This window comes from Callithrix jacchus, chromosome 1 (genome assembly GCF_049354715.1).
Source record: "Callithrix jacchus isolate 240 chromosome 1, calJac240_pri, whole genome shotgun sequence".
In the NCBI taxonomy this organism is placed as follows: Eukaryota; Metazoa; Chordata; class Mammalia; order Primates; family Cebidae; genus Callithrix; species Callithrix jacchus.
The window spans coordinates 135,192,156-135,220,070 of NC_133502.1; the positions used below are offsets into that span (position 1 = coordinate 135,192,156).

The 27,915-nt window shown below is 37.3% G+C and overlaps 1 protein-coding gene across 11 annotated transcripts in view; it reads right to left on the reverse strand.

Annotated features, from left to right (window-relative positions):
• LINGO2 (leucine rich repeat and Ig domain containing 2) overlaps positions 1 to 27,915 on the reverse strand; it is a 1,279,451-nt gene that overhangs the window by 44,497 nt on the left and 1,207,039 nt on the right. The window lies entirely within an intron of this gene.

Below are 27,915 nucleotides of genomic sequence, written 5' to 3' on the forward strand. Positions count from 1 at the left end.
AGGAAGAATCGTATCTCACGTGGGTAGTCACCATCTCTCACCTATTATGGAGGTTGGATTCCGTCCCATCCTGTTGACACATGAAGGGGACAGGACTTGAGGTACATTGTTAACTATTTCCAACACTGTTGTTCAGAGTGCTTTAGTTGGGTACCTCACTTGGAGGCAAGAATTTTGCCTTGATACTGAGAAGGAAATGTGCAAAGGAAGGATCCTATTCAGACAGGAGGAATAAAATAATGTATAATAATGAAGACAGTCTGAATCACAGATCAGTAAAGACACAGCTTTAGCTGTAAGGCCCTCAAACTTGCAAGATGTTAAGTGTCTTTCTATGCCATTCATTCATTCAATTATCTGGTAATAAACCGGTTAGAAAATCTTTAATTAATAATGCATTTTGCAGATTAAATCTGAGAACCTCATAGGAGAACTTTCCAAAAAACATGGTAAGGTACAGCAATTGGAGGCAAACTGTGCACGCTTCTGGCCATCCAGTGTTATACATTTATTTATTGAGTGCTTCCAAGTTTAGAAGGTAGAATATATTGCTATTGCCTTTAAAGGGAATATCTTCAATGTTTTGACAACTGCTAACAAGATGATTAGCATGTCTTCAACTATCTTTATTAAGCAGATGTTTGCCCTGGCATTTTCCCAGCCCTTCTTGTGTCATCAGGCCTAATATTCTCTTTTCATTAGTTGGTATGCTATTCATTTCTGGTCCTCAGTGAAGGGACTGCTCCTTGACCTTGCCATGCAGATGGTTTGATTTCATGTTGGAGAGGTTGACCTATCTGGGATGAGTGAGGATATTCCCTTAGCCCTTGCACAGGTCATCTGTGAAGCTCAGGCAGCTTGAGGGGATAAGGCAATAGAAGAAGTGCTTCTTAAGTGGTACTTTTTCCTTGCTGAGGACCCTGTGTTCATGCTTAGTTTCTAATGTGATATAATGAATTATGAACTAAAGGCAATTTGAAGATTTATGCCCTATGTGCAGAACAGAAATTTAATGCATGAAAGCAAACCACAGGTCAGTTAGGAGAGTTGTTCAATATTGATATTGCTCTTTAATGAAAGGAAATAACGCTGATGGATTTTCCTTGGGATTGCTGATGAGTATGTATCTGCACTCAACACATGGGGCTTTTCATTGATCTCAGTCAAATTAAAATTTTATTAACAAGTCAGACACCCATCTGTATTTTTCCAGAAGTTCCACTTTTTCCAAAAGCCAGTTAATACTCCTGCCGTCTGTTTCTGTCTCTCTCTGAATTAACATTTAAATATCCATTATGTGCCAAACACTTTCCCATGTTTTATCTCACCTAGTCCTCTTAACAACATTGTAAGATAATATTATCTTCATTTACAGATAAGAAAATTGAGGCAGAAAGCGGCTACATAACTTTCCCCTTATCACCCAGATAATAAAAAGCAAAACATGGACTCAAATAGATCTAGTTTTCTTCAACACTAAAGTTCGTGTTATTTCGGCAACCCCACACTGTTTCCCAGTGGCAGAATGAGGGTTATTTTGAAGGACAGCTTTGCTTGAATGGAGATGATATGAAAGGATAAATGATGAGGATGGAAAAAAAAATGTACCTGTACCAGCAGTCCAGGAACTGTTGTAACCCACCCAGGAGAATCTAAGGGCTGCTCCTGAGAGAAGATCTCTGCCCCCTCTTATTCAGAGAGCAGATCCTCATGTCCATCTAGATTAGTGAAGGGCCAGAGAGTCAAACCTGGCACCTCAAAGTCAAGTGATAGGATTTAGCGCATGTGACCCTAAAGCCTTCTGAGACTGTGCCCTTGATTTTTAGAAACTATAGTTCAAATACAATAGTATTTTGAAGTTTTCTACTCCCTATTTGGATATCGTTTTCTCATTTTGTTCAAAGGCTGATTTTAGACATCCAAGCAACACACACCAGGTTAGATAGTTTGAGGTTTAATCAATAAAATTGACTAGGGAAGATTTCAAAAGCCACACCACCTGATTCCATGCTTCATGCATAGGGCAGACACCAAGCTCTTGTCTTGTGTTTACTCTACAGTGTCTCAGTGAAAACTGACTTTTGCTTCCTGCATGAAATTTTCAAATTACAGCCTGAATTATGTTCAATTGGCTGCAGGGTTACTGTGGCAATCAGCTCCTGAAGCATAGGAATTTCATCTGAGAAGCATTGTAATGAAGATTACGTCAGAGGTCAGAGGTTTGTCTCTGTTCCTCTGATACACATTGGGACCCTTTTCCCAAATGGATGGTCGGATGCATGCTCTCAATTGCCTCATAAATACACTACACATATTTTATCATTAGGCAGAAACTAGGAATAGGCTCTTTTGTATAAAGCAAATGAAATATACTTCAGAAGTAAATGTGTGAGAGACTTCCAAAAATGGGAGAAACAGTTCGGTGTAAACACACATAAACATACATATATACACATACATTTGCATGCATGTGAATACAGAAAAACACACAGGAACTAATACTTACTGTGTCCTACATACCAGCTTCTAACAATTTCACATGCATTCCTGAATTCCCTCAATAACCATATCTGGTAGGTTCTATCCTCATCCCATTTTGTGAATGGGAAGCTGAGGCATATAAAGGTTAAGTAACTTGCCTTATTTAGCTCACACTGCTAATAATTAGCAAAACTGTGATGTTAATCCTGAGTAATCTGATGAAAGAGATTCTTCTCTGAAGTACTCTGTTCTCCTGGTTCATGATTCGTGTTGAGAGCAGAGAACCTGGATATGAATCTTAGCCATAGCTTTGTGATCTTGGATGACAAGTCACTTCAATGATGCTTACTTAGCCTCAGCTTCCTATTAGTAAAGTGGTTAATAATAAACCCTACAGGATGGTTGAGAAGTGTTAATGAGGAAATGTATGCAAAGTGCTTTACATACATTTACAAACTGTAAAGTGCTATATACATGTCATCAATCCACTGTAGATGTAGCACACAAAACATACTCTGTCTTTCCTACTTATAGCGCCCAGTCACCTTGCCTCTCACCACAATGAACTGAACACATAAAAACACATAATTTGGAAAAATGATAATTTCCTATTAAATTCATTCAAGTAGCCCTTGAAATATTTTCATAAATCAGAATCTAACGATTAATGATTTTATACATACAACATTTTATGTCTCAGAAATTGAAGAAATAATTTCAGAGCAATGGGTACAAATTTTGCCATCTAGTTATGGGAAATGCCTGCATCTTAGAAGCTCTACGAATTTATATGCTTACATAAAAAGCATTCGTTAATGGTAGAGGTGTTACTGCCATAAAGACAGTGAGACTGGGGTAGACTGGTGTTCTGTATCATAAATACACAGACTCTAAGTTCTCATCAATCATATGAAGTAGATGGCGCAATGAGGAAGTGAGACACCAAGTTGGATACAGGGCATTGACCCTGGATTTGGAAAACACAGGTACAAATCATCATTTATTGAAAAGTCATTGAATTCCTACCATGTGCCAGGCCCTCTGTTGGTGGTTACCAGAGATGCAAAAGCATAAAAAAGACATGATACTTTCCTAGAGCCATCCTGCCTACACACCAGCTGTGTGACCTTACATCAGTCCTTCCATTTTATTATGAAAAGCCTTGATTTCTATATTAATAAAAGAAAGCAAGTAAAGAATCAGAGAGGTAAAAATCACTGTTCAAAGTTCATAAATCTAACTGGTAGCACAAAAAAAATGAGAACAAAACTTCAAACTTCCAATTTGGTACTTTCCCTGACCAGATTTCATTATTCCTTTTGCAATTTGTACCACGGTTTGGTTCACATATTTATGTTTGACCATCATATGCCAAGATATTAGTTATTTATTTTTGAGTTATGCCAGAATTTTTTCCCTGCTTTTCTACTAGAAACTTCTGGCAAGGTCTGCATCATAGTCTTCCTTTTCTTGTCCTCTAAGGTGTGGTCTTGCACAGTTCTAGGTCTGTGCAGTGGAAGAAAGATAGAAAAGCGGTAGAGTGGAGGACAACAGGAAGAAAGAAAAAACAAGGGCTGTGGAATTTTCATGGGTTGAGAGAGGCAGCTATTCTGTGTGGGGCAGTGGACTTGGAAGAACAAAAAGAAAAACAAGATTTTAAGATTTATTACCAGAGATTTGTTGTCCTTTTCCTAGTACTGAGTAATGCTAGCTTGGGTAGTTTTGAAATGATTCTTGATTGCCTGGATTGTAGTCGTTTAAGCACAGCTGCCCTGGCACTGATCTATGAGGATCTATGAGCCCTGCAACAACCATTGGCTTCATCTTAGCAGTGGAAGACTGCACGTGGACCTTCCCAGTGCATCTCGCATGTGAGAACCAACCAGGGTTTAACAGGTGAGCAGTGAGCTATAGCTCAACTGGTTGAAATCTAGTGGGAAAATGGTATCAGCAATGGAATTGGGTCTTCTGAACACTGTCTTGTGAAGTACAAATACCTACTTCAAAACTTCCTTCAAAGCTCTGAGTTAGAAGGGAAAACACAGCTGCTGTTATTTATGACCTGAGCTCTGGGCTTTGGATTGTGGTCTGAAGGACTATACAAAGAGCACTGCTCTTATACAGGTTATGGAGATGGAATTCAACTGTAGATCACTGACAAACTCAATGTAATATTTAATTAACTTTTGGTGTTCCTAGCTCTGGAGTAGGGGTCATAGCTGGCTCTTGATCTTTAGAATACTAGAAGCAGAGTAGGGTAAGGGAGATTGGCTTTTACTGAGATCTACCATGTGATAATGAGTTTATATTCATCATCTATTTCTAAAAAAAATCTTTATAACACCCTATGTGGTGACATTAGTATCTCCATTTTATAAATGAGGACAGATTTAGAGTTTAAATGACTTGCCCAAGGTCACAAAGTTGTAATTATCACAGTATTATTTTAGGCAGGAAAAGGGAATAGGGCATTTAATAATAAAGTAAATAATGTAAACAATGGAGTTTTAAGGGAAGAGGTTGAACTGCAGTAAGCACTTCTGTTTTGAAAAAAGAAATTAGACATGTTTCTCTTTTGACTGTGAATTATTTTAACAGTTTAGGTGTGATATAAATATGTGGAAATGAGACAACAGAACTGTTATGACATTCTTCTTTCTGAATGAGGAGAGAGGGTGTGTCTACCAGAAGTTTCTCACTTTTCAAGATGAGTGTCATAACACATCAACCATGTGCCTCATGCATATACATGTATTTTTTCTTCCACCTTTTTTTGGTTCTGAATCTGCTTTGATGTGAAAGTGTAATAATTGTAGTCAATCCAAATAGTATTTCAAATTTAGCAGCTCCACAACAAGGCATCAAACATAAAATTTATAGTATGCATCCAACATAAACGGTTAGAATAGCCCCAGTTTTCCCTTCTTGTTCTCATATTCAGATAAGGCATTGGACTCAGGAGCCCTTGGCTGGAATGCCGGTTTGAACAGTTTAGCAGTACATCTTTGAGTAAATACATAATACCAACTTCCGGAGTCTTTGTTTTCTCATCTGTATAATTTGAGGATAATAACTAATTTTTAGGGGGATTGTTGATAGTAACTAGCAAAACACAAGAAAAAGTTTAGTACAAGATAAGGCATATAGTAGGTGGTAAATGTTTATGGTTTTCAATAAGTGTTTATTACTATTTCTTCTATGATGATTATTACTATGATTCTATTGACTGAGAGAAAAAAAAAACAGCCTGAAAAACGAAATCTCCTTGAAATTTCCCAACACTTCCCAGGCCATCCTGAATATTCCAGCCAGCAGAACAGAAGAAAGGTGAATGAGATATCAAGTGCAGACAGATTCCAGTGAGGCGAAAATTGCAATGGTGAGAGGTTGATGGTAAAATCAAACTGAACTTGTTATTTTGTCATTCTGATGGACTGGAACTGAGGATTTTCAATTTCCTCTCCAACCCAAGACACTTCTCACTGGAAAACTCTCACAATCACATTTATAACAAAGAAGAGACAATGTTATTCTCAGAAATTCCTTTTAGAAAGGAAACTGCCTTGTTGGGGAAAGTATTTTTTTCTGGGTGGTAGATGGCAAGACCCTGAGGAAACTGGTTTGTTTAGGCAGAATTCTTGCTTATAAACCTTGGGGTGGAGCTGGCTTCTGGTGGGGCAACAGGAGGAAAAAAATGCAGCCAGAGAAGACAGAAAAGAGACAGAAGAAGATGGCCCATTACCCCATGTGACATTTTCCAGTGACCGCAACCCCAAACCCACCACACGCACATACACACATATCAGCTAATCTTTAGGACATCTTTAAACAAAACAAAAAAAGAAAAAACAAAACTAAGAAATAACAAGGCAAAGGGACTGAGTAGTTTTAAAATCAGCACCCGCGACTCGTGGAAGCAGGAGGAGGGGCAAGAGGAGGTAAGCTGTCCACAGCCATTACAGAGTGAAGTTAGTACTGTCGGGTTATATACGCAGAGTTTGGGCACCATTGAGGAGCAGGGTGTTTAGGAGTGGGGCTTTCTAGTAGCATTTATTCATTCTGCAATATTTACTAAGGGTCTGTGTTAGACCAGAAAAACTGACAGCCTCTCTCTGCTCTTGTGTGAGAATGCACAGGAAAGAAAGGGACTGCACATTTGACTTTGAGGGAAATAGGTGCAAATAGACCACGGCTGGATTATCAAGGAAAGTGCTCATCCCTCCTTCAGCACTTCATCCACAAAGTCTCTAAAACTACTTTCCTAAAGATGTAGAGGTATACATTCCAAAATCAACATGGTAGAGGTCATTTGTGACATGATGCTTAAGACTGGCCAGAGGAGCTCAAGAAAGGTGGGTTATGCAGAAAGGAAAAAGTACGTGGCATCTTTTTAGGGATGTTCTTCTCCCATCCAAGAGGATGAAGAGCATAAAAGAGGGCTGGCTCCCTGCACATCACTTCCTCAACTCAGAGTCAGCAAGACCTGCTTCTTGGGCTATTTCGTATAAAGATAGCATGGAGAATAGTAATGCTCACTTTTCACTCCATTTCACTTTTGGTCGAACTTTTTTTGTGAGCTTCGGCAATTGTTAGCCTTGATACATCTCAGTTAACTATTCAACAAAATGAAGCTTAAAAACCAGCCTTAAGGTTGGGGGTTTTTTGGGGGGGGATTTTTTTTGAGGGGTTGAGGATGACTTCTAAAATGACAAAATTTCTCTCATAGCAGATATGCTTACTAAGTAGCTATTAGTTTTGAATCTGCATGATAAACATTTGCAAGGTGGCTAAATATGTCTCTAGTCAGGATATTTCCCTCCCTCTCTCCTTTCCTTCTTTCCTTCCTTTTGCTTCCTTGCTTCTTTCCTCCTTCTATCCCTTCCTGAGACAGGTTCTCACTATGTTACCCAGGCTGGGCTCAAACTCCGGGGCTCAAGTGATCCCCCAGGCTCAGCCTCTTCAGTAGCTGGGAACACAGGTATGTGCCAATGTGTTTAGCTGACCTCAAAGGCCAGAGGCTTTAAGTATCGGTTAGATCTCCAATTCTAGCTTTATAAGTACCATATCCCAAATACCTGATATAATAGCTCTAGATTAAATAAACAATTCATTTGGTTTGAAGTCATTAGCTTTATATGCCAAAGTAAAGCATTCACTCCATCTCACTTAAATGGTCAACTGTTTGTGACTATGGGAGAAGTGAGGTTGTATATGTAGGCAACTCCCTGGCCTCGTAATTGAAAGCTATTAGGTTTCTCAGACTGTGGCCTTGGAAGGATCCAATAAAATCACAGGGAGCCCTAAAATTCCACTTAAATGGAATCAAGTACCTAGATTCATTTATGACTCTTTGAATATGTATTTAAAAAACCCCAGATTCACACAAAAAAATTCCAAACCAAATTGACCTTCCCATAAACCTGTTCTTCATTCCTATCTTTATAACTAGAATTACTGCTCATCTGACCTCCCTATGAACTGTTCTGTCTCTCCTCTTCCTATCTCTGTAACTGGCACCACTGTTCATTCAGTTGCTTAGAGCAAGTCAGCAGCTATCCTTGATTTCTCACTTCTCATACCACCCTCATCCTATTAGTCAGCAACTTGATTGACTGCTTCAACCTAAAAAAGAAAAAAACCGAGACTCCATTTCTTACCACTTCTTCTGCTACCACCCTCGTTCACACCATAATTATCTCTTCCTTGAATGACTGCAGTAGCCTCTCGGTCTCCTTCCTCTACCTTTGCTCACCAACCTGAGACTTCCGTTTTCCATACAGCAATCAGAGCAGTCAGGTCACTCAGCTTTATTGATAGTTTTGAAACTTGTCCAAATCTTTCCTGTCTTAAGAGATCTGCAATCCCTCTTCTTTCTCCCTGGAAAGCTCTAACCCAGGTCTTGGCATGGCTTGTTCTTTCACTAAGTTCAGCATTCCTATCAAGGGTTTTCTTATCATCCTTTGCTAGTCCTGTGATTTATTGTTATTCAAAGCCTCTGTCATTACCTGGAATTTTATCGTATGCTGATTTGTTCACTTTTGATTGCATAGTTTCCCAACACAATATAAGATCCATTCAGATGGGGATTTTATCCTAGTCATTGCCTCATCTTCAAAGCACACAGTTTGTGTTCAAGAAGTACTTATTTAAGAATGACAGAGTGAATGCTCTCCCCCTCCCCCGTGTGTGTGTGTGCACGTGTGTGTGTGCAGGAATACAGAAAATATGGAAGAAACTATAGAAGGAACTACATCATGAGTGGAAGGTTCTGGCAGGCGGAAGGGGATGAAATGCTTCAAGCAGACAAGAGGCCAATCCAGAAAGCCGTTATCCTCATCATATACATAGCAACTGCATGATGATTATGCACAGCTGGAACCAAAGACCTATGTTCAGAACAAAAGAACATGGATGACTATGAGTTAAACACAGTGCTACACACTTTAATAACACATTGACCCATTTAGTTCTTACCCCAACAAGACTGGTTATTTTTCTTATTTAGGGAAAATGAAGAAACAGAAACTTGGAAAAGTTAAATGACAAAGTTCATGCAAGAAAGTTGTAGAACTGGGATGTGAACTCAGGTTTTATGATTTCAAGTCTTTTCCTCTTCCCCCTAAGACTGTTCTGTGTTCTTAATAGTTGGAAAGCTGAAAAGAAGGAAAAAGAAGAGAGGAGGAATGAGAAGTGGTCCCAGCTCTAGAAACCTCAGTCAAGTCCCAGGTCAGCATGAATCATTCTCTATTGCTCTACTACGTACTAAGCAATCATTCCTTTGAATGATTTGTTAGTATTAAATCATTCTCCTTCAGCAAGAAGCACTGCCTCCTTTATTCTTACTGATCTTTTCCCACATACATTGTCCAAGTGTTAGGCTGAATCTTATGAAATTGCCAATATTCTACCATTTTTGACCAACAAAAATAGCAGTTCATCAAGACTCAACATAATAGAATGAGCATTCCTTGAAGGCAGGCATCACAGCTAATGTTGCTTTGCCACGAGTGGTTTCTGACTGATTAAATATCTGTTTCTGATTGATGGTAATATATACAGAACTCTCATTTGAACAGATAGAGGACAGACACAATGGCTTATGTACCTCAGCACATTGGATATATTTTAGAAATGTTGCTGTGCTTCAGTATCTCTGCAAAAAGCATCACATCAATGGTCTCAATCTCCCTATTTTTTTTTTCACTTCAATAGAGAACTTTACCCACTGAAGCTTCTAGCCGATGGAATACAATATATGAAGTAGTCAATTTTAAAAACGGAACAAAGGCATTAAAGAAAGAAAAACTCAGAATAAACTACCACTTACTGTGTTACAGGAACCATGCTAAACACTTTATGTATAATATCAAAATGAGTCTTTTTAACACTCTTGTGAGGAGAAAAAAATTATATCCTGATTTCACAGTAGAGGAGATTATGGCATTCAGTGGTTGTATTTGTTAACCAATGTAAGTAGAAGAGTCAGAATGAAAACCCAGCTCTGCCTAACACAAAGTCCATGTGATTAACCACTCTGATATATGACATCATCTCTGCCAAACAGGCATCAAGGGCTTTGCTCCCTGTAGGAAGAAGTCATTAAGGGTGCCATGAAAACAGGCATCCCACACTAATATGCTATCAGGCATCCATTTTCCCCAGCGTGCCTAAAAGCAGAGCTGAACTTGCTCTCCTGAAGAAACCAGGGAGTTCAGCATCTCTGGTGTAAAGGGCCATTTTCCACGGTTAGGCAGCCTCTCTCAGCCTGCATCTTACTAAATACAGCTGGGCAGGACAGGGCCATCACAGACAAACCTTACACTATACAAAGAAGCCAACAAAAAAGGAAATGGTACTCTGAAAATGGCAGCATCAAAAATCAAGGAAAAAGAATACAAACCTTAATGATTATTCTTATCTCTGTTCTTTCTCAAAGCACTTAGATTCAGGCACTCACAGCACTACATAGGAATCTGGTTGAACACAATGAACAGTAACAACAGCAAAGGACTTTTCTATACTGAGGTGAGTTACTGAGGGCGTCTGTAGCCTTCTCAGAAGAGCTTAGAGACAGAGTAATTTCTCTCTCTGGGAGGATTTGCTTGTGGCTTTGTCTTTTTACCTCAGAGCAAGCAAGTGGATAGGTGACCTTTCAAGGTGATTCCATAAGCCCTCGTGATCTGTGTTCAGATGATAACTCAAAACAAAGATAGTTCAGAGCTTCACTAGGGCTCTGTAGTGGCAGCCATAATTAGCACAGTTCTCTCAAGACCTGGCAGATGCTGGGTGTCAAGGCATCCTTACTTTTAGAACATTGGAGGTGGTTACCCTGAAAAGGATACAGACAGAAAGAGGAGCTGACAATGTCAAGGGCAACTTTGAACACAGAAACACAACTATAATATTGATTGTGCAAACATAGGGGCCATACAACGACCTTTGGCAGCCACTGCCACTAGCTGTCTCTCCCATCTCATAGGATTCCTGTGGATAGAACATTTTAGAAGGCAAAAAGTGAGAAATACGCATTATTTTCTTTATGTTAGAGGAAGTCCTGGTAGGTGTTTGCATTATTTTGTGAGAAATAGACAGTCATATTAAAATATTGTATGTTTCAATGCCTGTCACTAGCTGAGCTGCCTTACATTAAAAAAAAATGTACCTTTGATCTCATCTGCTTTCACCTGTCTCTCAATTTCCACAAGATTCTAGTTATCACCAACATCATACACTCATTTTCACTTCTATCTCTACCTAAACCCAAACCCTGACTATGGGAAATTACCACTCTGGGTATTCGGACAGATTTCTCCAACTTTTCTGCTTCTGTCAGGTTCTGGGCAAAGGTATTAATGACACACTGCAGTCTGCGGCCCCCAAATAACTCACCATTTGATGAATTTTCACTGAAAATACCTCTTCTGTCCTTTGCCCTAGCCTATTATTGATAACACTTTGACTTTATATATATGTGCTTAAATCCTTATATTTTCTAACATTTGAATACTAATCCCAAGAAGAGCAGTGGATCGGTGCAAAATGATTGAAAACCATTTAAATCTCAGCCATAAACACAATGGCTACGTAAATCATGACGTGTTGGTTCAATGTAATATATGCACTTACATCAAATTATTCAAGAATTATTTAATGAGTCTAAGTGCCATATCCTATGCAAGTTGCTACAGCAGAGGCAAAGAAAACTATATCTGTATGGAAATATTCTCATAGGTAAGGGAAAAAAGCAAAAGAAAAAAACTAAAGTAGTTATATAATGCAGTAAATGTTATCATAAGGTGAGACTAGGATGGTATGGGAGAATAGAGGAGGGCGTGATCAATACAAAAATAATTTCATAATATACACTGAAAAAATAAAATTGTACCAGTACTATGAACACATTATACATGCACTGCGACAAACATTAGGAAGCAGTGGGGGAAAGTGAAGTTATGTTAAGGTGGTGGATTTCTGGTTGATTTTCTATTTTTTCCTTATCTTTATTTTTGTAATAAATGTAAGTTTGGTGAGGGAACATTAACTAAGTAAATGGTGCCTTGTGTGAAGCATCACTAATAAAATGGATCTTGCCAAACTAATAAGAGACACAAAAGGAAACTGACAGACTTTCTATACAGAGACACATGAAACTGATGAGCAGATCAATCCCAACACCTCTGAAAAGGCCACTTGTGAGAATTATGGGAGGTTTTTTCTTGTATTAACTAGGAAATGTTGTCATTAGATAGGAAGTCAACTGTAGAATCAATAACTGTCTGGATAAAAATCATTAAGCACTTGCCCATAGTTAATGCAAAATATTCATCGACTAATAATGCTAATTTCTCAGGTGATGTTAACATTTATCTAATTTTATGGAGTTTGGTGAGGTTAGCATTCAAATTGCAGTTCAACTTAGAGTTATTTCATGTCATATATTAAATTAGTGATTTTCTCCCCTCTTTTTCGTTGCCATTTCACATGTATCCAAAGTTAAGAAATAGCTTTTCTTTGTCGAGGTCATATTTTGAAGTTGGATTATGGATAATTTTAGTATTATTGTTGGTTTTTCATGAACAACAATATCCATATGAACTCTTCAATCTGTTGAAATCCCATCTGTCAATAAAGTCTAGGCTGGACATGGTGTCTCATGCCTGTAATCCCAACATATTGGGAGGCTGAGGTGGGAGGAAAGCTTGAGCCCAGGAGGTGGTCATGATCATACCACGTACTCCAGCCTTCCAGCCTGGGCAACAGAGTGAGACCCTGTCACATATACACACAAAAGTCCATATCCAGCCACAACTTTCTTATGAAATTGTTTCTGTCAAAAACAATCTTAAATGGATATATTTTCCTCTTTTTTTAATGCCTGCCTCTTTAAACCTAGGTTAATAATTGGTCATTTATTAGTGTCTAAATGTTTATGTGTTCTAGTCTTCACTTCTTTACTTAATTATAAATTGCTTAAAGAAAGGTAATCTTATCCCTAGTACCACTTATCCCTAGTACCTAGAAAATGGCTGCAAACATACAAGCAATTGAATCAAACTGACATTCAGCATTTTATCCAGCGGCTTCTGAATATGCATTCTTCTCATGAGCACATGGAACATTTTGCAGTATAAACCATATGTTAGGCTGCAAAACAATTCTCAACAAATTAAAAAAAATCAAAATATTATTATGTGTCTTTCCTGATCACAGTGGAATAAAACTAAAAATCAGTAACAAGAGGAACTCTGGAATCTGTACAAAAAAATATGGAAATTAACCAACATACTCCTGAACAAACAATGAGTCGATAAAGAAATTAAGAAGGAAATTAGAAAATTTCTTGAGACAAATTAAAATGGAAATACAACATACTAGAACTTATGGGATACAGAAAAAATAGTACTAAAAGGGACATTTATAGCAATAAATGACCACATCAAAAAGTAGAAAGACTTCAAATAAATATCCTAACAATGGACCTCAAAGAACTAGAAAAGCAAGAACAAGCCAAACTCAAAATTAGTAGAATGAAAGAAATAATAAAGATCAAAGCAGAAATAAATAAAATTGAAACTAAAAAAAAATCAACAAAATGAAAATTTGATTTTTAAATGAAGTTAAACAAAATTGACAAACATTTAACTGGACTAAGAAAAATGAGAAAAGAACCATGTAAATAAAATGGTTAGAGTAGGCAGATAGCTAGACATGAGCAGGAGGGGGGAGCCCCTGAGAAAAGGGAGGTCAGAGAAATCTCACACCCCAGGGAGCACCACAATAGGTAAACTGGATAGGAGGAGGGGAAATACGTAGGCAGAAAAGAATGCCCGTTAAGAAGCCCAGTAATAATTCACTCTTCATTTAACCTGTCAGAATGTAGTTAGATGCATGCCTAAGGAGGGGCAAAAGACAAAGAAGACATTTCTAAGAGGTAATGCAGGAACCATTCATATTCAACATTGGCCCACACAGGTGTACCAACTAATAGTAACCACAAGCCTGAGGCAGGGACTAGGCAGGAGAATGGTGGGGAGAGAAATAGGGGACTTAAGGAAGGACTGACATCATGAAACCTCAATTCAGAACTCTCAGGGTGCTGCTGGCCCACTCACTTAAGCAGCTTGCTTTGTCTTATCTTTTCAGAATGTGCTGTTTCTCTTAATAAACTCTCTGATCTCTATTTTCCTTCAATAATAAATTCTTTTTTTTTTTTTTTTTTTTGCTAAATTAGTCACTTGGCATAATACTTTCTCCCACTAACACTAAGAACCAGGATTCTTGCGCTTCCTGTAATGAAATCAAAGACAAAAAAGGAGACATTATAACTGATACCACAGAAATACAAAGAAGAAGAAATGGATAAATTCTTAAACACATACAATCTACTAAGATTGAACCATAAAGAAATAGTAAATCTGAAAAGACCAATAATGAATGATGAGATGGAAATGGTAATAAAAAGTCTCCCATCATAAAAAAGCCCAGGCCCTGATGGCATCACTGCTGAATTCTACCAAATATTTAAAGAGGGCCTAATACTAACTCTACTCAAACTGTTACAAACAATTTAAAAAGCAGAAATACTTCTAAACTCATTCTGTGAGGCCACCTTTACCCTGATTCTAAACCAGACAAAGACAAACAACAAAAACGTTACATATCAATATCCCTGATCAACACAAAAATCCTAAACAAAATATTAGAAAACCAAATTGAACAGCACATTAAAAAGATCAGTCACCATCATCTGGTGGGATTTACCCCAGAGATGTAAGGATGGTTAATCACATTAGCAGAATTAAGGACAGAAGCCATATGATCATTTGATCATTTCAATATATGCCAAAAAAGCATTTGACTAAATTTAACCTCACTGCATGGTAAAAACTTTCAAAAAATTGACTATAAATTGAGAAGTAATATACCTCTAAACAATAAAGACCATGTATGACAAATACATATCATACTGAATGAGGAAAAATTGAAAACCTTTCCTTTAAGATTTGGAACAAGACAAGGATGCCCAATTTCACCACTTTTATTCAACATAGTACTAGAAGTTATAGCAAGAGCAATTGAAGAATAAAAAGTGATAAAAGGCATCCAAAATTGGAAAGAAAGAAGTCAACTGTATTTGTCTGCAGATGACATGATCTTATATTAAGAAAATCCTAAAGACTTCAACAAAAATCTGTTAGAACTGATAAATTAATTCAGTAAGTTTGCAGTAAATGAAAAAAAATGCTCATCATATTGCTCATCCAGGAAATACAAATCATAACCACAGTGAGATATTATTTCATCCTAGTTAAAATGGCTATTATCTACAAGACAGAAAATAACAGATCCTGATAAGGGTGTGGAGAAAGGGGAGCACTTGTACATTGTTGGTGGGGAACAAAAATTAATATAGCTACTATGGAAAACAGTATAAATATTCTTCAAAAAAGCACCAAAATACAACTATCATATGATCCAGAAACTTCACTGCTGTGCATATTCAAAAGGAAAGAAAATCAGTATATTGAAGAGATATCTGCACTCCTGTGTTTACTGCAGCACTATTCATATAATAGCCAAAATATGGATGCAACCTAAATGTCCATCAATGGGCAAATGGATGAAAAATGTGATACGTATACATACTAGCATACTATTCAGCCATACAAAAGAATGGAATCCTGTCATTTGCAGCAACATAGATGGAACTGAAGAATATTATAGGAAGTGAAATAAGCCAGGCACAGAAAAACAAATATCTTAGTGTTCTGACTCATATATGGGAGGTTAAAAAAACTATCTCATGGATGTAGTAAATGGAATGGTGGTTACTAGAGACAGGGAAGGGTAGTGGGAAGAAGAGAAAAAAGAACGGTTGGTTAATGGGTAATACAGGTAGACAGAATGAATACCTTCTAGTGTTCCATAGCACAATAGGGCAACTACAGCTAACAATAATGTACTGTATATTTCAAAACAGCTAGAAGAGAAGATTGGCAACATTCCCAACACAAAGAAGTGATAAATATTTGAGGTAATGGATATCCCAATTACCCTGATTTGATCATTACACACTATATGCTTGTAGCAAAATATCACATCTCCATAAATACAGAACTAGTATGTATCAATAAAAAATTAAAACATAAAGAGCCCCATGAATGCTTTAAAAAATTTATATTTGCACAGGTACACATAATATACCTACTATTTTCAGCTTTGGCTAACACAGGTTTCAAAAATTCTCTTATGTAAGGATATGTCAAATTAAAACTTTAAACTCCAAAAGAGGAATTTAATATTCATATACACACATTCAGCAAGATTCCTTGCAATACCATACATACAACTTCTGACATACAACAACTCTTCCTGGTTTTATCCTAAATTTAATCAAAGCCCGGTACAACTTTCTGCAACATCTGTAATTGGGTGAAATGCAGAGGCTACTCAAGGTGAGGGGTAATTACCTACATTTGCACCAGTCTGGCAGATGTGAAAGATTTAAGATGTGCACGTGCTCATTAATTGAGGGTCAAGCTGTTTTCTGTAGAATTCAGCAAAACTCCAGCTGAAATACAATGTCATTCATTTTGCAGTAAAATTCCCAGGTTAATAAGCACTTTGAGATGTGTGGTTTTTTTTTTTTTTTTTTTTCCTGTCGTAAGTGTGAAATCTCAGTCCAGTTAAACTGCAAACCTGCCTCTGCTCCTAAAAGCTATGTGATCTTGGACAGATCCCTGCCCCTTGCTGGGCCTCAGACTTCTACCTATATTTTTTTCTAATGAATTACCAAGTTCTTTTATGCTCAGACTATAATTCTTTATTATTTAATTGAATACTTAGAGCTAATTTTTATTGTGTACTTACTATGTGCCAGGCAATTTGTTTTTATGAGTTTGCACTCTGTCTCAGGCTGAAATTAAGCCATCTTGGGTTTAACCACAATGGAGATATCTTTGCAAAAATGTATCTTTTTGCCTTGTCTGTGAACTACTGATAAGCCAGCGATTTGCGATTTGTTCTCTCTTTAAGAATAAATGGTTCTAAAGCAAGTTCAATACTAATTTAATGTACTTATTTTCTAGCCACCCAGCAAATTATTCATTCCTAAGTCATGTTCAGTGGAGCAGCTTACATCTGTTTCAAAATGTAGGCTTAACTGGTATATATTCTAAATGGGATAGAGGGCTCACATAAGCTTTTTTTTTTTTTTTTTTTTTTTGAGGTGGATACCAGTTCGTGAATTAGTTGCTATTTTGAAAATTATAATGTTTTAGTTTAACATAATAAACTTGATACCCACTAGGGTAGCTTGTCTCCAGGATGACATCAATTCTTTTCTTCCCTGTACACACAGGCTCTTGAAAGGTAAGGTCTGTTCCTCTTGCTACTTGAATCTGGGCTAGCCTATGTCTACTTTCACCAACAGAATATGGAGAAATGCAGAATGTGGAGAAATGCAAAATATGGAGAGAGTGGTGCTGTGTGATTCTGCGGCTGGGTGACATGAAACCTTTCAGCTTCCACCTGGCTCTTTCGGAATGCTCACTTTGGGTGAAGCCAGATGTGATGTGAAAATGCCAACCGATCAAAGGCCATTCTGCTGTGGAGAAGCATTAACTAGTCATGGGAAGAAGCTTCATAGGGGGAATGCCTGCACAGCCCGCAGCTGTTCCAGTTGTGCCAGCCCAGGAAACAGTGAAGATGGCCTCAGATCCTTCTAGTCTCAGCCACCATCTGGTGGCAGATATGTAAGAATTTGAGTGAGAACTGCCCAGCTGAGTCCCAAAACTGCCAGAGCATAAGAGAGAAGAGTAAACTATTATGAGGCAGGTTGTTCTGTTATGCTATATAAATTTAAAAAATACTCTAAACTCAGAATTTTATTCACCATACATCTTAAGTACCTAGCATTCTACTAGAAGGTGAAAATTAGAGAGTCAGACCCAGAGTTGTCTCTTAGGGTATCTGTTTAAAATCTCGGCACAGTATACAATTCATGTGCAACTAGGAGTGAAGAATCAGGAGGCAAAAGATTTATAGGCCCTAAACTAAAATAAACATGGAAGAAGAAAGTCACATGGGGCCCTGGACCTCATACTCTCAGTTAGTGGACATACCTGAAAAGGAAAAGAAAACACAAAAAAAACCCCAAGACTGCCAACAAACAACAACAACAACAACAAAATACTCTCTGAAAATCCAAGACAGGGAAGCCAAGAGGGTTTAGGAAGGCCGTAATCAGAAAGCATCAACTACAAAAACTATAATGGAGTTTTATAATCATAGAAATTATATAATCCCTCACCTGGGTGAGAGACTCAAGTAGAAAAAAGAAAGATGTTCTGTGTGCAGGTGAAACCTGCCAGCTGGTCAGCAAACTGCAGATTTGACTCCATAAACCTGTATGACATAATCACAGTGTATAATCTTGAGGCAGAGAGGAAGGGAGGGAGGGAGAGATGAACATGCATTTGCCCGGATGTGTATGTAGGGAGTGTGACAGACCTTGTTCAAAGGATGCTCATTGGGCTTTTCATCTTTGAGACAGTATGTTTACAGTGGTCACTTCTTTCCTCTGATGCCTCCCTGGAAGAGACTGCCACCAAGTTTCTGGAGTGCCCTTCCAGAAGTCTTTATTTGAAGTATTAGAGAAGTCAGTGTACATAATAATGGGTATCTCTAAGTTCAGTAAAAGACTGACGTCCAAAGGACTTCAGATTAGGAGAGAGGTAGTTGCTAACTTCTAGGGCTTGGGAAATCCCACATATATATAATTTAACAGAGGTATAATAAAAGTGGTACATGTATTAGATTGGTGCAAAAATAATTGTGGTTTTTGCCATTAAAATAGCAAAAAACTGCAATCACTTTTGCACCAACCTAATATAAGGCAGCAGAATGGATTTTAAGTAACAATTCTTCTGTGACTCAATATTGGTGCCACTATACATGATGTCAAATAATTGTTGTTATGGTACTTGAAATAAGCTTTTGAGGGGATTGGATTGTTTTCTAAAATCTCTTTCTCAGATATGCACCAATGATGTGATATTGATTTCAGATACTTAACAGGATAAACTCAGTGAAAAGACTAGACCTGAGTGAAACAACCTGAATACCACACATTCACCGAAGCAGCTCTATGGAAGGTATTGTGTTAAATTATGAGAGGTGGCAGCAGTGCTCAAACTGCAGAATGGCACGACTCCAAAATCAACTTGTAAGCTCTTTTTGGTTACTTGAAATACATTTGCCCACTGAAAGAATGATATAAAGGATACTAGCTTTACTGACAGCCTTCAGAAGCAGATTCCACACATCATGGAGTCACAGAGTGGTATTAACAGGAGGAAAACAAGAAAAAAAAAGGAGGGATAAAACAAAAAGGAAGATTGGGGATTATTTTCCTTCTGGCTTCCTCATTATAAATTTCAAAAGCCTGAGTCAATGGAGTTGGATTAAATTCTTTAGTAAAGATATTGTGGAAAAGTCTTTCTTTGGACACAGGACTTTTATGTGGTTCTATGCTTATCAAATGACCAACTTAATTTAGTAGAATCAAATTTCTGTGTTCCTATCACCCTGGTCAATCAGACAAACATTTATTGAGCAGTATCTCAATGTCTTACATAGTGATAAGCTCTGTAGAGCAATAGTTCTGTCATTTTTGGATTTCATAGACTTTTTAAAAGTGGGGGCACTCCCATAAAGTTGACAATAATTTTTTATTTGTCAAGAAATTACACATAAAACAAAACAACTGCTATCAATTCTTATAATTATTCTTCACTCTAGCCTGGTAGGAACTTTATCCAGAATCTCAGCTGGGGGCTCCTGTACTGTGAAGTCCCTAAAATCAATACAAAGCATAGTCTCACCTGCCTAGCCTCCTTACCCGGACATGCCGGCTCAGTTCTTATGTGAATAACGACTACAGCTGTTACTTCTGTCAAGGAATTCCAAATGACTTGTACAAAATGTTTTTGATTAATTGATCATTACCTAACAATTCAACCCTTCTTATTTCTAGATATCTTCTGTTTGGGATCTAAGATCACCATCAATGTGTTTTCACACATTTTTAAAGGAATTTTCTTAATCTACTACAGAGGTTTTCAAACAATTTTTTTAACCATAGAATCCTTTCTTCAGATGAAATCTTATTCAGAAAGACCAATATCTAAAATAGATCAAAGTGAGCTGTTCTGACTGAAGCAGCCAGCTTGGCTCCCCATTGCTCTTTGTCCACATGCCACAGTAGCCCTCAGGGCACCTCCACACAACCTCCAGGGATCCACAGAACAGCTACTGATATAACAGAATCATAGACTTGTAGATTTTCTAAGTCAGGAGATATGTTAGGGACTATCACAAATTACACAATAGCAGATGAAGAAGAACCTTGGAGCTCAATTGGTTTATACCTCTCAATTCCCACATAAGAAAACAGAGCCCCACAAAGGCTGCAAAATATGCTGCCAACCTCCTGCCTCCTGTGTCACATTCAGTGCTACTTGGTGGCAGACATAACTGCAAATAAGATTTTTCTTGCCCAAGTCCAGTGCTTTTGCGATACTGTTGCAAGTCTTTCAGAGGCATTGTATAGGGAAAAGGAGAGGACCATTTGCAAAAGAAATTTAAAGTAGAGAAAGTAACCAGCAGAGAAGAGAAAGCAGGAGGCAGGAAGAAAAAAAAAAAAAAGACAATACAGCTGAACTATTATTAGTTTCAAGTTCAAAAAAACTAGGAATGAAATCATTGCTTACAAGAGGCTTACAAACTAGTTAGGAAAAAAAAAATGATGATCACAAAGGATATTTACAACTTCTGTGATACTCTAAGAAGATCTGCTCCAAGTAATGACAAGTATTTATCAAAAGTTTCATAATTGTTACATTGGAAGCTACACAGAGATATGAGAAAAACTTGCAGCACCACAGGCACAGTTGAAAATTAAAATTCATACCAAAACTTAAACTACTTCACAAGACACAGCACTCAGGCTAAACCTAGACTGATAAATCAGACTGAATATTACAATGTGAGCACCAGCAATGTGACCGATGAACATAGGTAAATTAGTCCTGGGAACAGACGGTGTAGGCAGATTTATACACCAGTATTTTCTTTGCCCGCCATGAACTCACCGTCACTGCTCAACAAATTAAATTCTCTCTTCCCTTCCCTCTATTTTTTTCTTCCATCTCATACGTCAACTGGTTTCATATATGACAAACCCGAGACTATGAAATTCATCTATCAGCAAGTGGTTCTAAATTAGAAAGTACTGCAACTGAGAAAGAAGCAGCTTACTTTCTAATTGTGCCAATTTATTTTTCTATTGTTGAAAATCACTGTAATAATATTACAGGAACTTTTTCAAAAAAGAAAAAAAATCTCCTTTCTGTATTATAACTCTCCATTTGTCCATATTCCCATTCGATCTGTGTTTATATTCTTATATTTTTATAAAATAGGTGAAATCATGCTGTGTCACATAATTCTGCATTCTCGTTGACTGTTGCCCTTTGTAAGCATTTGTGTATGTTGCTACTTAGTCTCTTTGACAGAGATCCTTAAAACAAAGCCAATGTATGTGGAGAGCTTTAAGTACGAGTCCTTGAATATCTTTTCAGTCAACATCATTTCATTATAACACTGATGAGAAAAAAAATCGATTCCCAGCCAGGGCCACTGTCTGTGTGGAGCTGGCACATTCTGCCCCTGTATGCCTGGTTTGTCTCGGGCTTTTCTGCTTTCCTTCCACATCCCATAGATGTGCATGTTAGGTTCGTTAGTGTGTTTAAATCATGTGGTGTGTTTGAATCTCAGTTTGAGTGAGTGTGAATGTGCCCTACAATGGGATCCTGTCCTACATGGCATTCTGTCCATGGTCGGTTGTTGTCTTGAGTCTGAAGCTGCTGGAATGGGCTCTGGCCACCTGTGACCCTCAAATGGAAAAAGTGGATTGAAAGATGAATGAATTTGAATTATTATACAATTAAAAATTGTAAATATATGATAATCATACAAATGCATGACAATAAATGATGTGGTAAGAAAGTGTTAGTGATCCTGCCATATTTGTGATTATTTGCTTTTGGACTGCATAGTGGTAGGAGGAGCTCCTTAAAACCTTTCCTTTACAAACATTTATTCCTTGATTTAACTCACCATCATAACAACTGCTGTCACTCACTGACTCACAAAAAATTGGGCAAATAATTATCTCACTTTTTTTTTTTTTAGTTTTTCTTAGCCATATATATAGCTCACATTTATTTCAGTGTTTGCCATTAGAGGCATTTGGGCTTTTATTTAGAAGTCTGGTGATGTTTTCGTATCTAGAAATATGCCAGAGGAACTTAATTCTTGTTTATATCAATTGGCCTGTGGTAAAATTGGTTTTGTTATATATCCTAAGTTGCAGTTTCCAGGAACCTATCAATAACATTAAGTGAGAATTTATTGCGTATGAAAACTAGTCATCTTGGTTTGGACCAAGTTTCTCTTTTGTTTGAATGCCACTATGTATCAACACTGAGGACATGCAAACATTGCTGGTTTAAATTTTTTTTTTTAATTAGCCATTTGAAAAAAGAGTGAGTTTGAACCCACTGAATACATAATTTAACCCGAAGGTGACATGCTTTCTTTTTAAGAACAATGAAATAATCAAATTAGCTTTTGGTATGAGAATTATAATTTGTATGATATCTGTCTTGGAACATCTTGAATTGGCTCCTTGTTAATCTAGTTTTTTTGATACAGTGCTTTGTCTTAAAAATGAAGTATTTACCTCATCATCTATAATAAGAATTAATCATTTCCCATGATGGGTTTTTGAACTGTGTTTTTCTTACACACTTTAAAATACCAGGCAAGATAAAGTGTATTATTTAAATTTAATGTATATTTAAATAGACAATAGACTATTAGTTCTTTAGAGATTTTTATCTGATTCATTTTTGTTTCCCTCATAGCTTAAAGCACAGTGTTGTACAAATAGTATATGCTCAATAAAAGTTAATTGAATTGATCTTAGTTTCAAAATAATCGATTACTAGAAGACATACCTCCTACTTTTTTCTTTTTTTTGAGACAGAATTTTGCTCTGTCACCTAGGCTGGCATGCAGTGGTGTGATCTTGGCTCACTGCAACCTCCACCTCCCAAGTTCAAGGGATTCTCCTCCCTCAGCCTCCTGAGTAGCTGGGACTACAGGTACCCTCCATCATGCTTGGTGAATTTTTGTATTTTTGGTACAGGACGGGATTTCACCAAATTGGCCAGGCTGGTCTTGAACTCCTGACCTTGTGATCTGCCTGCCCTGGCCTCCCAAAGTGCTGAGATTACAGGCATGAACCACCACACCCAGGCACTTTCTTGATAAATGTAAGGCAGTTTGTAACATAGGTTCTGACACTTACTAGATGAGTCATTTAAGGTATTTACCTTTTAACTGTGTTGATGGTAAAGAGTATGCTATATTAGTTGATGATATATCAACTAACAGTTGATAAAAGTGTGATAAGTAGTTTTATTCCCAGAGTTTTTAACACCCTCTGGCTTGGATCCTCAACAAAAGCACCTGAACAATTTAGTGTTCATGAAAAAGCAGAACTGAGCTGGGATTTGAAGACAAGAGAGCTGATGTAGCAGAATGAGAAATAGACACCAAAATAGGGTGATGGTTTGAAATGGAGGTATGGGGAGAGATAGAAATAATGGAGAACACAGCAGGGATCTCTGTGTTTTGGGAGGAGGTATGTATATAAGAGGAGTTCCTTCCAGAAATGGATTTGTGTTTTTATCTGATATGATTTTATAACTATCAAGCAGCCCAGTAATAATGAACAGTAATGAATATGGGAGGCTTTTTTTTTTCAGACATATGCAGTGAGGCTGCCTTTGTTATGCAAGAAGAGGAACTGTCGCTGATGCCCATAATTAGTATATCTGAAAGTGGCAGGTTATAGTTGTTTCCTTCCCTTAGAAAAAGCTAGGAGGGAAAAAACTAGTTTTCCCAATAACACACGAGTCTCAACTGGGCAAACTACCTACTTCCTGCACAATGTGATTGGCTGAGGTCATATCAATCCAGTAGTCCTCAGCCAAATAACCATGTCAGGCATTTTCCACTATCCCACAGTGTTCTGTGCCCACCATGGACACTTTAGAAGTTAAGACCATGTGTTGTAGCTGTTTGAACCTTAGCTAATTTGATTCCCATTTTTTTTTACTGCTCTGGTGAAGATATGATCATATTTGTGATTCCCAACTTCTCTGAGATGATTCAGGAACAAATGAGACAGGATTTAAAAACTTTTCTTAGGACCTCATTGTATTCCTCCTTCCCCTTCCGCTGCCAGGCTGTTTCCTCTCTAACTTTCTTCCCTATAATTTCTATCTAACTATCCACACATCCCAAGATACTTGGTATTCAGAGTCCTCAATGGATATACTTATTTTTCATGTGAGAAGTTCAATCATTTCTTTTTAAGTTTTTTTTTTTTAAAGAATATGGCTGCTCCCAATGTCTTGTTGGGCTGTAGGCTTGTTTATTTTGAGTGTGTTGTGTTGGGGTGATTTCTCTCAGAGACTCACTTCAGTTGACAAGGGAAGTAACATGGCAATGAGTTTGAATATATTTTTAATATGTGATCTTTTATTTTGATTGCAGCTTTGACAAAAATGCATTTTTCAAATTTTCCCTTTCTAGGGCAGCCAAGTCAGAGCAGAGGAAAAACGGCTTCATAAAAAAGCATCCAAAAATGCATAGATGGCCTTATCATTTTGAGATAGTCAACCTGGCCCAGTATTCCTTCTTTGTCTGGTTTCTATTAAAGCCATTAATGGATTCAGAGCACTGCACTTCCTGTCTATCTTCCTAAAGATGTAAACCCCAGTGGCATCAAAATCCTATGAATAGGGCTGTATGTACTGATAAGCAATTATCACTGGGGTAAAAGGAAGAACGATAAGGTCTAGGCCTATCACAAGGCAAAGACATTAAGATTTATTTCCAGTGTTATCAGGAGAGCTTTACTACCTATGAAAAGCTCCTTCTAGGAGAAAAAAAAAAAGAGAGAGAGAAAGAGCATAAGGGGAGATTGTATTTCTTGCAAACATTTATCAATCAAAACAAGAAACTCTGAATGTGAAACTGAAACACAATCACAAAGTCAATTTTAAATGGGGAAAAGAGCCACAGAAAACATGGGCCTTCTGAGGATTAAAAAGAAGAAATCCTTACCTAAGATTAAAAAAAATCCTTACCAGAGATCAAAATAGCGGGGGCTATCAGAGGGAGGAATAGTGGAGATTGCCTTTACAAATGATTTGGGATTGAAATAATTTATACAGCTTGTATTCAGCCACTGAGAGTAAGGTGGAAAATTTATAGAACTGTGTAAACTGCCTTGCATTAGATGAGAACTCTGAAAAATAGAACACAAGCTCAACTCCAGGGACACACAATATTTTTTTTATTAGGAAATCTAGGTTGGCCATGGAATGTAATTTTAATCATGAACGCAATGATGATGCATATTAATTCCAAACAAACTCTTCTAACCATGGTAGAGTTTGCCCCAGTAGGACTACAATAATCTCTCAAGGATAGATGAAAACTCTATTAGGGAACACTTCTCACTGTGTGTTGTTTCTTAAGGCATCCTCTCAGAAATAAAAATTTTAAGGAGTCAGCCACCTCAGGAGCTATCCAGCAGATCACTGCATGATAAAATGATGTATCAAACAACAGCCTCAATGGCGCCATGTCTCACAAATGCCTTCCACTAAAACTGAACAGCAATGCCTAAGAAATGTTTATGGTTGAACAAGTGTAGACAGCAGCTAATCCACATATACCGAGCTAGTCTAATTCATTTTATCTATTCATGAAACAATTATTTATTGAACACGTATTCTGTGTTAGGCATCAGACTAAGTACCAGGGATGCTTCCAATTTGGACTCTTGTGGCTTGCAATGTGGCAATTTTGTGTTTCACTAGTCTGTTAGTTCGCTTTTAAACTATTTTATAAAGCTAATAACTCCTCTTTAAAGCAAAATCACTTATGTAGCATAGAATAGCAGAGCTGTACAGATAGAAATAAACTCAGAGGCAGTCATCTGGCCCAACTCCTTAATCTAAGAAATAAAATAAGTTCTATAGTTTCTTGTTGATACCCAGGAAATGGTGATATGCACAATAATAACAGATGCCCTGGAGAGTCATTTTTAGAAGAACATAACACAACTGCATGGTAAAAGAGGAGAGCAGGAAAGACACGAAGCGCTACGCATGCAAACTGAGAAACAGTCCAGTATCAAGAAAGGGCTTCCTAGAAGAAGTTACTAGACTGCTATTCCAAAAATGAGCACTAAACCTGACTGTGAAATGTCCTTTTAATTATTTTTTCTCCACAAAGATAACCTCACTTATCTTTATTTCTGGAACATTAAAATGGCCCCATTGATAATTAAAATAAAATGGCTCTGGTAAACCCTCTCTGAGTCACCAGATGCTCTTACAAATAGAACAAAACATTGGAGAAAATATAGTGGGATTCCTTCCATCAGTTTACAGACAATTCCAGCAAACTGACTCTCACACCTTGGACCTGCAGGACCCATGTTTCCTAAATGTTATCTTTTTAAAATTTTTATAACAATAATCTGATAGTGGCATGTTTGCCATCCAACCTTTTTTGCTACAATGAAAACACGTTAGTGACTTGGTGAAAGTCACAAAAGAAATCAGGATTATGGGCTACATTTTTCTGGCTCCTGGCTTGGTTTTCTTTCCATTTTAAAAGGTGTCATTCATAAACAGCCTAATGTTCAAAAAGTTCAGCAGGTGAGCTCTTCCTCTGCTCATGACAGCATTTACATGGCATCTTCCACAGAGCTTAAATGGTGAAAATGCCCAGTGCATGTTTACTGATGACCACTTTTTGTTGAAATCGGGAGCTTTTGTTATATGTCCTAACGGAGCTCCCATTTTACATCGTCTTTCATGAGAATATCCTTCACTCTCAGGAGAGGTATGTGAGGTGAGTAAGTTTTCTATAAAAAGTGACAAAGTAGAGAGAAACTCAAAGATTATGTTGCCAAGTTGAAAACTAATAGCAAATATTAAAGTCTAATATGATTCTCTTATGAGGTTTCTCAGCCTTCTGGTATTTATTCCTATATGTCATAATTTGCGTGTTCTTAAAAATATACATCTATTTACCTATCATATACATATAAAACACATGCTATCTATAAAATATAATGTATAAATACAACCAGGAAGGCACAGCTGTATCCTTCTTAAATCACCGTGAACATATCCATTAAATGTAACTCAACTCTTACAACTTCTATTCACCATTGCATTAAAGCTCCTACTCAGAATAGCTATGGAAGAAAAAAAAAGAAAAAGACTCACAGATTGTAAAGGAAGAAGTAAAATTGATTCTCTTTGTTGATGACATGATCTCCTATATAAAAAATCTAAAATAATCTAAAACTTATTAGAACTAATAAATGTCCCAGCACTTTGGGAGGCTGAGGCGGGTGGATCATGAGGTTGAGAGATCGAGACATTCCTGATCAACATGGTGAAACCCTGTCTCTACTAAAAATACAAAAAATTAGCTGGGCGTGCTGGTGCATGCCTGTAATCCCACCTACTCAGGAGGCTGAGGCAGGAGAATTGCCTGAACCCAGGAGGCAGAGGTTGCGGTAAGCCGAGATCGTGCCATTGCACTCCAGCCTGGGTAACAAGAGCAAAACTCTGTCTCAAAAAAAAAAAAAAAAAAAAAAGAACTAATAAATGAGTTGTTTTTTAGCAAGATTTCAGAATACATTATAAATATATAAATACTGAATGTATTTGAGCAATCTGAAAATGAAATTACAAAAACAATTCAATTTCC